Below are 13,315 nucleotides of genomic sequence, written 5' to 3'. Positions count from 1 at the left end.
CATCAACCCCCCCTGCACACAAATAGTAAATGCACAAATGGCAACAAGAAAGAACAGGTGAAAACACAGAATATTTAAAATATAGAAGTTGAAGAGTCCAAGTGAACCACAGTCCAGTCCATAAATCACAGACCCAGACCTTTGGTAACATCCTCCAACAGTGTCAAGGGGGAGGGAGGGAGGGAGAGAGAGAGAGAGAGAGAGAGAGAGAGAGAGAGAGTTAAATGTTAGAACCCCAAAGCCCCCTCCAGCTCCCCCCGCCACACATATGCAGCAGGAAGCAATGATCCCCCTCTCCCACCAGCAAAAAAGCATCAGCGCTCCCCACCGAGCACTCAGGCGTGCAGCAAAGCATCAGTAAAGACATAGACTCGCAGTACCCCAAAGACTATTTGTTCACCAAGTAATTCAACATACCACAGGCTCTCTCTCTCTCTCAGCTAATAAGCCAAAAGAGATGTCTCCATTTCACAGTGAGAGGGGAGACATTACAAACAACTCACTGATTTACGATGTTAAAAGTTCGTCGCGTCACTTTTTCTGAGCTCTGTGCCTAAAGAATTCAGTTCTTTGGGCACACAGCCAGCAGCCAGCTTGCTGCTTTCGATCTTCCATCTCCCATGATGCACTGATTTCCTGCAAAGGCACTGAACTCAAGTCCACCTGCCTCCAGAGCCACGAAATCCCATAACCCTGAAGGCGTGCTAGTCTTCTAGGCCGCTTCCTTGGTATGTTGAATAGCAGCCAGTCATGAGACCCTGCTAAGAACTGAAGTTAGTGTGTAACTCCAGGTCAGGTCTTCAAAAGAACACTGAAAGGGAAAAAGAGAGAAATTAAAAATAGAAATAGAACTGTTTCCGAAGATGCAAGCAAAGGAGTTGATGTTAGGTGCCATCGTTTCCTAAGCTCCACCATTAAAGGCAAATATACAGAAAGGTCTTGAAAAAGGCCACTAATATCATGAAGGAACCCTCCCTCTCTGCTTATGGACTGTTTGTCCCTGTCCCATCAGGTAGGAAGCTATGAAGCATCCACACCAGAACCACCAGACTCAAAAACAGTTACTTTCCCTAAGCAGAGAGGCAGTTCAACACCTCTTCCCACTAATCCATCCTCCCACACACCCCTCCACCACTACCTGATCATTTCCTGTGAGAGTCACCTTATATACAGATACCCTAGTGCCTAGCATCACCTTTTGGACGCAATCAATCTATATATATTAGCTATGTATTTATATTTATTGTGTTTTTTTTATTATTGTAGTCTTTATTTTATTGTGTTTTTTTTTGTTCTGCATTGGATCGATGTAACAGTGATCTCATTCTACTTCACACTGGGAATGACAGGACTTCAGTCTTGAGTTGTATCGGTGGTGGAAGCCAGGGCTAATTTCTTCACCATCACCTCTGTGTACACCAGAAGCTAGGTTGTGGGCTGACAGAGGTTCAGCATGACAACTAATTCGAAGGTGTGCCCCTGTATCCTCAAAGTGCCTTCCTCTTATCTTGAAGTCTGATTTAGTAACATGGAGACAGAACCTATGGAAATTGGAGAGAGGAAAGTCAGAAGCTAGGAGAAGGTGTGTTGGGGTAGAAATAACAAAAGGGAAGATCTGTCACACCATACTAGACAGGAGAGATCAAGTAACAGGAGAAGTGTTCATGAAAGATAACAAAATCTAGAAACACTGAAAAATTGCAGTTGACATGTCCTGGACTATATTTGTTCCAGTTCCTGAATTCTGTTCCATCTCACTCTCAGGATAGTATTCTGCTTGTCTGTTTTATCCTCAGCAGCAATGAAATATCCGGAGTAATTTCTGAGTCCTCAACCCAAACGTCGTTGCCAGAAGTAACTTTCATCCTCACTTCCAACATTCTTTCTGGAATGCCCTGCTTCATTCTTCCATCGTTGCCACCACTTGATCAGCATTTGATTAAAGATAAAGTGGAAAGGTTGCAGTCTGTATAGCCATGGTTTTATTAAATGGTTTCCTTACTTTGCTTTTACCTCTGTATTATCTGTTCCAGCACCCACTTTCCACCAAGATACACCAGAGAAAGCTTCTTATCCAGATGCATCACAGCTTGGTATGCAAATTCTCAGCCCAAAACCACAAGAAATTACCAGGATTTGTGAAAGTAGCCCAATCCATCGCACAACTGAGCCTTCCCTTTATTGACTCTCCCTGCACTTTCTGCTAACTTGGTAAAGCAGCCAATATAATAGAATCCCCTCTCATCCTGGTCATTCTCTCTTGTCCCCACCTTCCATTGGGCAGAAGATATAAAAGCGTGAAGACACATAACACCAGACTCAAGGACAGCTTCTTTTCCACTGACATTAGACTCACGAATAGACCTCTTATATGATAAAAGATGTACTATTAATCTCAACTTGAAGACATATACCACCAGGCTCAATGGCAGCTTCTATTCCACTGTCATTTGACTCTTGAATAGACTTCTTACATGATAGAAGATGAACTATTGATTTCTCAATCTATCCAGTCTTGGCCCTTGCACCTTAATTGTCTACCTGCACTGCACTTTCTCTAGTTGTAACCTTACATTCTGTACTCTGCTTACTTTTTACTGATTCAATATAATTATGAATGCAATGAACTGTCTCGATTGCACTCAAAGCTATAGCTTTTCACTGTATCTTGGTACATATGACAATAATAAACTAATTTGTTAATGATCAGTTATCACTGTGCAAATGCAGGAGATGCAAAGCTTCCCTGTAATGTCCTCCCTTTCCATTGTACAAACCCACAAGCACTTTCTCTGTGTGAAGTAACAACTTATATGTACTTCTTTTAGTTTCCTGCTGTGTTCACTGCTTGAGATGTGTTCATTCTTTAGAAGAGGGACAAAACACAAATTGACTGTCCATGTCAATTTTCTCTTCAGTTTGCATATAACCATATAACAATTACAGCACTGAAACAGGCCATCTCAGCCCTTCTAGTCCATGTCAAATGCTTACTCTCACCTAGTCCCACCGATCTGCACTCAGCCCATAACCCTCCATTCCTTTCCTGTCCATATATCTATCCAATTTAACTTTAAATGACAACATCGAACCTGCCTCAACCACTTCTGCTGGAAGTTCGTTCCACACAGCTACCACTCTCTGAGTAAAGAAGTTCCCCCTCATGTTACCCCTAAATTTTTGCCCTTTAACTCTCAACTCATGTCCTCTTGTTTGAATCTCCCCCGTTCTCAATGGAAAAAGCCTACCCACGTCAACTCTATCTATCCCCCTCATAGTTTTAAACACCTCTATCAAGTCCCCCCTCAACCTTCTATGCTCCAAAGAATAAAGACCTAACTTGTTCAACCTTTCTCTGTAACTTCGGAGATGAAACCCAGGCAACATTTTAGTAAACCTCCTCTGTACTCTCTCAATTTTATTGACATCTTTCCTATAATTCGGTGACCAGAACTGTACACAATACTCCAAATTTGGCCTTGCCAATGCCTTATACAATTTCAACATTACATCCCAAATCCTATACTCGATGCTCTGATTAATAAAGGCCAGCATACCAAAAGCTTTCTTCACTATCCTATCCACATGAGATTCCACCTTCAGGGAACTATGAACTATTATTCCTAGATCCCTCTGTTCTACAGCATTCTTCAATGCTCTACCATTTACCATGAATGTCCTATTTTGATTAGTCCTACCAAAATGTAGCACCTCACATTTTTCAGCATTAAACTCCATCTGCCATCTTTCAGCCCACTCTTCTAACTGGCCTAAATCTCTCTGCAAGCTTTGAAAACCTACTTCACCATCCACAACGCCACCTATCTTAGTATCATCTGCATACTTACTAATCCAATTTACCACCCCATCATCCAGATCATTAATATATATGACAAACAACATTGGACCCAGTACAGATCCTTGAGGCACACCGCTACACACCGTCCTCCAATCTGACACACAGTTATCCACCACTACTCTCTGGCGTCTCCCATCTAGCCACTGCTGAATCCATTTTACTACTTTGATATTAATGCCTAATGATTGAACCTTCCTAACTAACCTTCCATGTGGAACCTTGTCAAAGGCCTTACTGAAGTCCATATAGACAACATCCACTGCTTTACCCTCGTCAACTTTCTTAGTAACCTCATCAAAAAATTCAATCAGATTTGTCAAACATGACCTTCCACGCACAAATCCATCTTGACTGTTCCTATTCAGACCCTGTCTATCCAGATAATTATATATACCATCTCTAAGAATACTTTCCATCAATTTACCCACCACTGACATCAAACTCACAGGCCGATAATTGCCAGGTTTACTCTTAGAACCCTTTGTAAACAATGGAATCATGTGAGCAATGCGCCAATCCTCTGGCACCATCCCCGTTTCTAATGACATTTGAAATATTTCTGTCAGAGTCCCTGCTATTCCCACACTAACTTCCCTCAAGATCCTAGGGAATATCTTGTTCGGACCCGGAGAATTATCCACTTTTATATTCCTTCAAAGTGCCAGTACTTCCTCTTCTTTAATTGTCATACTTTCCATAACTACCCTTCTTGTTTCCTTTACCTTACACAATTCAATATTCTTTTCCTTAGTGAATACCGAAGAAATGAAATTGTTCAAAATCTCCCCAACTCTTTTGGCTCTGCACATAGCCGTCCACTCTGATTCTCCAAAGAACCAATCTTATCCCTCACTATCCTTTTGCTATTAATATAATGGTAGAAACCCTTGGGATTTATTTTCACCTTACTTGCCAAAGCAGCCTCGTATCTTCTTTTAGCTTTTCTAATTTCTTTCTTAAGATTCATTTTACATTCTTTATATTCCTCAAGCACCTCATTAACTCCAAACTGCCTATATTTATTGAAGATCCCTCTCTTTTTCCGAACCAAGTTTGCAATATCCCTTGAGAACCATGGCTCTCTTAAACTTTTAACCTTTCCTTTCAACCTAACAGGAACATAAGGATCCTGTACCCTCAAAATTTCACCTTTAAATGACCTTCATTTCTCTATTACATCCTTCCCATAAAACAAATTGTCCCAATCCACTCCTTCTCAATCCTTTCGCATCTCCTCAAAGTTAGCCTTTCTCCAATCAAAAACCTCAATCCTAGGTCCAGTCCTATCTTTCTCCATAATTACACTGAAACTAATAGTATTGCATGCCACCTGTCACTTTAATTTTCCATCTCTGAACTCTATTTTTTATTTCAAAAAAATACCTTATTTATAAAAAAATTAATAAATACAAAACTGTTTGTGAATTTTTTGACATTCATAGTATCGTCTAGTCTGTTCATTTGTAGTGTTGTGAGATCATATCTGACTATTCTGAATTCAACTTCCTACAACATTCCCAAGTAGGTTAAAATAAACCTGATCATTGGCTCTTCCCCTTCAGATTGGGCACATTCTAGTTTTCCTGACTCCACCCTGCATTCAACAATTTTTGACATGATGCACTTACAATATTTTATTCTGGATTTTCACCATTCCATCCAATTCCTTTGTACTTTCAGATCATCATACTACATTTTCACCTCCTCTAGTCTCATGTTACCTTGAACTGTCATTTTCTTTATCCTGAAGTTCTCCTGCCCTACAACAGGTCTTGTCGTTCATGCTCCCTCCTAACACCCTCCTTACCACCTGCATACTTTTCTACATCTTAAGACTCATTTTATCTTTGATGCAAAACCAGATCTGATGAAAGGTCACCAACCCAAAACATGGACCGCTTCCTCCCTCCATAGACGCACACTGACTTTCTGCACATTTTTGGCATTTGTTCTGATGCATTCTTTTAGACGTCCAGCTCCTGCAGCATTTTATATTAGTAATTTTTAAGCATGTTTCATTGAGTATAGTCAGAGGATGGCTTTGGATAATTTTTCTCAGCGCCAAAGTTATGAAAACATATTTCACAAAAATGTTCTTAACAAGAATGGGTTGCAGCCTCCAGGGGTCTGACCATGTAGGTAAATGTAGGATAGAGAGATAAAATCATTATACACTCACAAACAGAGAAAAATGAACTCAACCAATCAAATATTTTATCTTTACACTTTCCTCGTGGGAGGTAATTTGAAGGTGGGGGAATCATTTTTTTGAAAACAATGCAAGTTAGCTATGGAATCGTCCATCCATTTGATTTAATCCTTTAATATATTCACTGCTGGAGTATTACTTGACTTTGAGAGGTCCTGGACTCTTAAGTTCTGAATGCTGGCTCAGGGGACATTAAACATTTATACACTTAACACTCGGGCAGCTTAAATTCAAGGCCAATCTCTGTATCATAAAATAGGCCAAACAGAGGGAATATGTGTTGTGATTAACCAACTTGCCCCTATTCAATCCAGTGGCTTAAATTGTCTTTGTTCCTTACTGATGGTCCATCTGCAAAACAACAGGTGATGGTAAAATAATGCTAATAGAAATTGCAGAGCTCAGGGTGTTATCCAATAGCTGTATTCCTCTATGGTTCTTGTTGAAGTTACTGCTTGGCATATTGGGACATGGTGACATGGACATTTCTGAATGAGACATGACGTCACATAATGTACAACAGAAAATTTCACTTCAATGAAACAACAACTAGGTTTCACAAAATTTCTGAGAAAACCTAATACTAAACACTTTTCCCCATTTCTTATTGCAGCTATAATGCAGTAGAATACTAGAATTCCATCTTTGGGGCTTGAGGTCAAAGCCAGAGCAAACTGAAGAGTTGGTGAGAGGATTGGTTGTATACTCAGTGGCCACTTTATTGGACAACACCTGTACACTACTTGTTAATGTAAATATATAATCAGCCAATCATGTGGCAGCAACTCAACACAAAAAAGCATGCAGACACTGTCAAACGGTTTATTTGTTGTTCAGAACAAACTTGGAATAGGGAAGAAATGAGATCTAAGTGACCATGGAATGATTATTGGTGGCAGATGAGGTCATTTGAGTATCTCAGAAATGTCTAATCTCCTGGGATTTTCACACATAACGGTCTTTAGCATTTCCAGAGAACAGAACAGTGTGAAAAATAAAACAAAAATAAATTCAGTGAGTGGCAGTTCTGTGGGTGAAAAATACCTTGTTGATGAGAGAGGTCAAATGAGAATGGCAAGACTGATTCAAGCTGACAGGAAGGCGAAGGCAACTCAAATAAATATGCATGACCACAGTGGTGTGCAAAAGAGCATCTTTGAGTGAACTGAAGGAGGAAGGCTATACCAGCAGAAAACAACACCTAATAAGGTACCTAATAAAGTGGCTACTGACTGTATAGCAGGATAAAATGACATTTTGGAAGTTGGCATGTTGAATTCAGATTTTAAAAGTGTTACTAGTCATTGCACATCTTGTCCATTCAAATGTTGACTAATGGTTTCTCGAAGAAGATGGCACCAGTGAACAAAGTGACCAAGAGTGATATCTTCCAGATCGTTCCTGAAACAACTTCTTTCACGTCTTTTTTCTTTCAAATGTAGCTCTGTTACTGCTGGAGCCTGTGATCTACATATTGGTGTGTTTTCAAGCCAATTGTGCGATCTGCTGTTTTGCTATCTCTGGGGCTGTTCCGCGAGTGTCAAGAAAGGTGTGTGACCTCCAGGCTAAGAGGCGTGGAGATGGGGTGTTAGCTCATGATTGACTCCGTTTACACCAATCTCATCAACTGAAGCACTGAGCAAGATTGAAATCATTGAGGTGAATGACGAAGGTGAGCAGCTGTTCAGTGCCATCTACCAGCTTCTTGCTTTTGCCAGATGAAGGTGTCTGTGTGTGATACTCTCTCCCTCTCTCTCTCTCTCTCTCTCTCTCTCTCTCTCTCTCTCTCTCTCTCTCTCTCTTTCTCTCTCTCGCACTCTCTCTTTCTCTCAATCACTCACTCACTCCCTGGCTCCAAAGGATGATCCCTGCATTCGAATGATCTGTCTCTCTCTCGCTCTGTGATGCTAGAGGGTGGTGCCAGAGTCATGGGTCTCGGGACAGATTTGGACACTGCAGTTTGTGCATTGGTTTCGGGTTGCTCCTTTTCTCATTACTATTTTGGGGAATTTTCAGTCAGGGTGGCCTGCAGATAACAAACACTGAGCTTATCTGAATTAACCCAGGCTCTCGATTTTGATTTATATTCTGTATTATTCACTCAGTTTTCTTTTGTTGCCATTTGTACAGTTTGTTTTTTTTCTGTGCTTGGTGAGGGGCAGTTGATGTTTTATCTTTGAATGGGTTACATGGTTTTCCTTGTGTCTGTGGGGTGCTGATTCTGATGATTGTATACTGTCTGTGGGGAAGATGATTCTGATGGTTGTACACTGTCTGTGGGGAAGATGATTCTGATGGTTGTATACTGTCTGTGGGGAAGATGATTCTGATGGTTGTACACTGTCTGTGGGGAAGATGATTCTGATGGTTGTATACTGTCTGTGGGGAAGATGATTCTGATGGTTGTATACTGTCTGTGGGGAAGATGAATCTGATGGTTCTATACTGTCTGTGGGGTGATGGTTCTGATGGTTGTATCCTGTCTGTGAGGAAGATGATTTTGATGGTTCTATACTGTCTGTGGGGAAGATAATTCTGATGGTTGCATACTGTCTGTGGGGAAGATGATTCTGATGGTTGTACACTGCCCGCAGGGAAGATGATTCTGATGGTTGTACACTGTCTGCAGGGAAGATGATTCTGATGGTTGTTTACTGTCTGCGGGGAAGATGATTCTGATGATTGTATACTGTATGTGAGGAAGATGAATCTCAGGGTTGTTTTCTGTCTGTGGGTAGATGATTCTCAGGGTTGTATACTGCATTGATCGTTTGGTGAGAAGTGTATTTTGAATCTTTGATTCCTAATGTTATTAGTTTATTCACATCACTTTTTACAAAGCACAAGTTAGCTGTCTCCAACACATGCTCATGAGACTTCAGTAAGTATATCCAATTAAACCTCTGTGCTATGCTTGCTTTGTATTTAGTCAAACATTGATTATAAAATTTTCATTCCCATGCCCAAGCCCTTTCACTGCCACACCCGCTCATGTTTTTAACATCCTATAGCTCTCCATGATCTCTGATCTCCACTGTTGAGTTTGTTATTGAGGGATGGTGCAGAGCACACCAAGATACCAGCATGCAGGCTACTCGATTGAACTCGATTGATATCACTGCTTGTACAGTATGTTAATTCCTCCCATGTGAGAGTGGCTAACTGAGTGATACAGTAATAACACTATTAACTGGCACTACATATCCCCTTCTTTAGGAAAAAAAAATGCAAAACTAGGTATGTAATTCTTGTCTATAGAACTGCATTGAAATTAAAGTCAGTGAAATGGTGCAATTCAATTCACTTTACCAATAGCACATCACTTATGCTCCTTACATAAACATAAAAAAGGTTTGCCCAAGATTGTAACTGTCTTTCTCTTTGTTTTTAACAGTCTCTCTCTCTTTGCTTTCTTCCTTTTTTCACCAATTCCTTTTTTTCAAGAGTAGTCTCATTTTGTAAGATGTCTTCAACATTAGAACTTAAAAAAATACTAAATATAATGGAGATCAAGGTAGGCTATCTGAACTCTATGACAAAATGAAAGGATTATTCTGCCTGTTTAGTCACTTGCCCTCAGGTATTAGGCTATGGAGTATATCTCTGTGGTGGGACAAATAAACGACCCGATCTGGTATATGGAGGGAGAGGAGAAGATGGTGGCGCGACGTAGCACGCGCGGCAGCTCCGAAATGATATCGTATGTGTTAACTAGGGGCCATGCACAATCCTGATTTGATGGAAACAGACGTGAGAAGCATGGAGGAACACCTGAAGAAACTTCTGAAATGCCTGCTTCACTGCTGCTGCTACTGTGCCATTGAGAATCTCCAGAGGGGAAGGACCCAAATCCTCAGCTTTGCCTATTGCCTGTTGCCGGGGCCGGGGTCGAAGCGCTCGGCAGAAATGGTGTTCGGTGCTCGGTGTCGGAGGGCTGGTCAGAGGCTCGAAATTTTCGGACGGACTCAAGAGTCGGCTGTGGTCGAGTTCTTCCAGAATGCTGCACCTCAACATCCCATGAGTAGTAATTCACATTTAGAAGATATTTGTCTCTTTTTGGCTCAAAAATACCCGTGTTTGCAATTTGCCATGGGAAGTCTGGGAATTCTGTGGGACAGAGAGGCTCAGTGTGATTTTGAGCATTTTTCTAGATTGATTTACATAATCTCCGAGCTGTGTGCTCAGACCAGGCCACCACATGGACTGCCTTGTTCTTCAGCCATGTTTTTCGATGCTTTGATTTCCTGGTGGATTTGACTGATGACTTTGGTGAGCATAGAAGCAGAAATGATGACTCTATCACCTTTTAGCAGCAAACCATCAAGAATGGTGAGTGTATCTCTTTCAAGCCAGTAAGGTCTGAGTTCATGAGCTCTTTTTGGAACAGCTGGCCATCCAAGCTCACAGTATTGCACTACCTTGCTGTAAATTTGGTCCTTTTTCAATTTAGTGTGAATTTCGTCCAGTTTACTCTGTGATGCAGGAAAGCTTTTACATACCTGAGGTAAGTAGATGTTGGAATCATCCAAGAGGCAGAGTCAGCTGCTGTCCACTCACTTTTCCATGGTATCCTTGACAAAGTGTCTGGTGTTGTGAAAGATTTACCAGGGACATGTTCAATGTCATAACAATATCGCATAAGCCTTATTCTGAATCTTTGCAGACGTGGAGGTAACTCATCCAAGTGTTTCGAGCTGAAAAGGCTGACAAGTGGCTTGTGGCCTGTTTCAAGTAGGAATTTGGTGTTTATCAAGTAGCAGCTGAAGTATTCACAAGTCTACATGAGAGCCAACGTCTTCTTTTTGATTTGGGTATACCGCTGTTGAAAAGGGGTCAATGCTCCTGATGCATATGCCACCGATTTCCATACACCACTGCAGTTTTGCATGAGCACTCCCCCTAGGCCAAACGATGAGGCATTTGCTGAGACCTTGGTTACTTTGTTCAGATTAAAGAATACCAATGTTTGTGGAGAGATAAGTTCTGCTTTAAGTGAAGGGAATGACTTCTCCTGTGGTGCGTCTCTGCCTCAAAAGTTTCTCTGAGAGAAGAGGTCTCATAATGGCTTTGTTTTCTTCACCCAATCTGCAATGAACTTTACCAGCTGGTTTACCATGCCAAGGAAACTGTGGATCTCCGATACATTCGTAGGTTGTTCCATCTTTTTATCTCCTGCCTGCTTGTCTGAATCTTATTGCACTCTCTCTGAGGACAATTGGTAGCATAAGAATAGCCAAAGACTCCCCAACTCCCCCCTCCCACACATAAGCAGCAGCAAAGTGATGACCCCCCATCCCCACCAGCAAAAAAGAATCAGCACTCTCCACCGAGCACTCAAGCATGCAGCAAAGCGTCAATAAAGACACAGACTTGCAGAACCCCAAAGACTACTCGTTCACCTGGTAATACCACAGGCTCTCTCTCCATAGTGAGGGAAAAAGATATGTCCCTTTTTCACAGCGAGAAGAGAGACATAACAAAACAACTCGCTGATTTATGGTGTTAAAGTTCTGTTGTGTCGCTTTTTCCGAGCTCTGTGTCCAATGACCTCGAGTCTCTGGGCACACAGCCACCAGCCAGCTCGCTGCTTTCGATCTTCCGTCTCCCATGATGCATCAATTTTCTGCGGCAGCACGAACCTGGAATCTGCCCACCTCCAGAGCCATGAAAATCCAGCATCCTGAGGGCGCGCTGGTCTTCCAGGCTGTGTCCTTGGCAAATCAAAAAATGGCCGGTCGTGAGGCCATGACAGCGGGTCCCATTTCCCGCAAATAACCGAAGTCAGAGTGTAACTCCAGGTCAGGGTCTTCAAAAGAACCCTGAAAAGGAAAAAAAGAGATATTAAAGATAGAAATAGAACTGTTTCCAAAGATGCAAATGAAGGAGTTGCCATTAGATGCCATCACCCTAAGCTCCGCCCTTTGAATATTTCCTGTGAAATATTCTTTGAATCCGTCCTGAACAGTTTGTCCTTTTTCTGACCATTTGTCAGTCCCAATTTAGTGTCTAGTAGCCTGACAGAAATCTTATCTCTAATGAGCTCATCTCTCAGATTTCCATATGCACAGCTGTCTGACCGGATATACAATGCTGTGATGAACTCATTTACATTTTCATCTGGCTCCTTTTTTCGGGAGTAGAACTTTATCCTCTCATATACCACATTTCACTTTCCTGTGAAATATTCTTTGAATTTGTCCTGCACTGTTTTGTACCCCTTTTACTGAGTATGAGTCAGTCCTAATCCAGTTATTATGTCATTTGCTTTATCACCCAAGCAGTATTTCAGTGTGCTTACTTGACGCTCTTATGAAGCTGAGTGAGATTGCTTGCAACTCTAAATCTCTTAAAGTACCCTGTTTTAGAGAAATCAAATGTCTCGGGCAGGGCGGGGGGGGGGGGGAGTGGTTAGTAGTTGTAATTACTGCAGGTATTTGCTCCATTTCCCTGTTTGTTTGTTTATTTATTATTTTATTTATTTGGACTACAAAGGACTTTTCTTCTCACCTTGAGAGTTTGACTGACTTCTCTGACTTCTCTGCTGTCTCTGTCTGTGTGCACTTCCCCAGGCTAGTGGCCTACAGATTATTACAATGCATCCACTTTTGGGTGCAGCTTGAAGGCATTGCCTGGCAACCTTGTCCCTTTCTCAGCTCAGTCTCATGGTGCATACATTTAGCAAACTAGCAGAGGCAGTGTGGGTTGATATGTCTCTGGATATTTTTCATAGATATACGTGAAAAACAACAACCTTACTGTAAGGTATTTCTTGTTGGGGATTTCACTTGGTCTGTAACACCAAATATATCAATGATAACCACTTCTGACACCATGTTGTGTTTATTATTGAGGGATGGTGCAGAGCACACCAGGACGGCAGCGTGCAGGATACTCGACTGAACTTTACTGATATCTTTGCTTGTACAGTATGTGAACTCCTCCCATATGGGAGTGGCTAACTGAGTGGCACAGGAGTAACACTGTTAGCTACCACTGCATCCAACAGTTCTGGTCAGACCAAGAACTGCAGCGAAAGCAAAAGTTGCAACTTGTACAGGGTCTTCCCAAAACATCCCTGTAATTATGCCCAGGCAATAAGAGAGCAAGCAGGCACCAACAACCCCCATAGGAATTTGGTTCCCCATAAGAACCAGTGCAAAGACCTTTGAAGAGACTGAGGGAAGGCCAGGCACCTTTGGCTCCCAAACCCCAATCACAAGCCCAGAGGCCCATCCCCAAGAGGAAAT

The 13,315-nt window shown here is 41.7% G+C and overlaps 1 long non-coding RNA gene across 1 annotated transcript in view; it reads right to left on the bottom strand.

The window, feature by feature from the left end:
* Nucleotides 1-280: 280 nt before the first annotated feature.
* Nucleotides 281-13,315, bottom strand: part of LOC134351848 (uncharacterized) — a 137,795-nt gene continuing 124,760 nt past the window's right edge. The window contains exons 3-4 of the long non-coding RNA XR_010019278.1: nt 11,468-11,887; nt 281-811 (exon numbers count right to left, since the gene is read on the bottom strand). This is a non-coding gene — a long non-coding RNA (uncharacterized LOC134351848). The remainder of the gene's footprint in view (nt 812-11,467; nt 11,888-13,315) is intronic.

The sequence above is a fragment of the Mobula hypostoma genome, chromosome 9 (assembly GCF_963921235.1).
Source record: "Mobula hypostoma chromosome 9, sMobHyp1.1, whole genome shotgun sequence".
NCBI lineage: Eukaryota > Metazoa > Chordata > Chondrichthyes > Myliobatiformes > Myliobatidae > Mobula > Mobula hypostoma.
The sequence above is the reverse complement of the archived record's forward strand: the minus strand, read 5'-3'. Positions and strand labels throughout refer to the sequence as shown.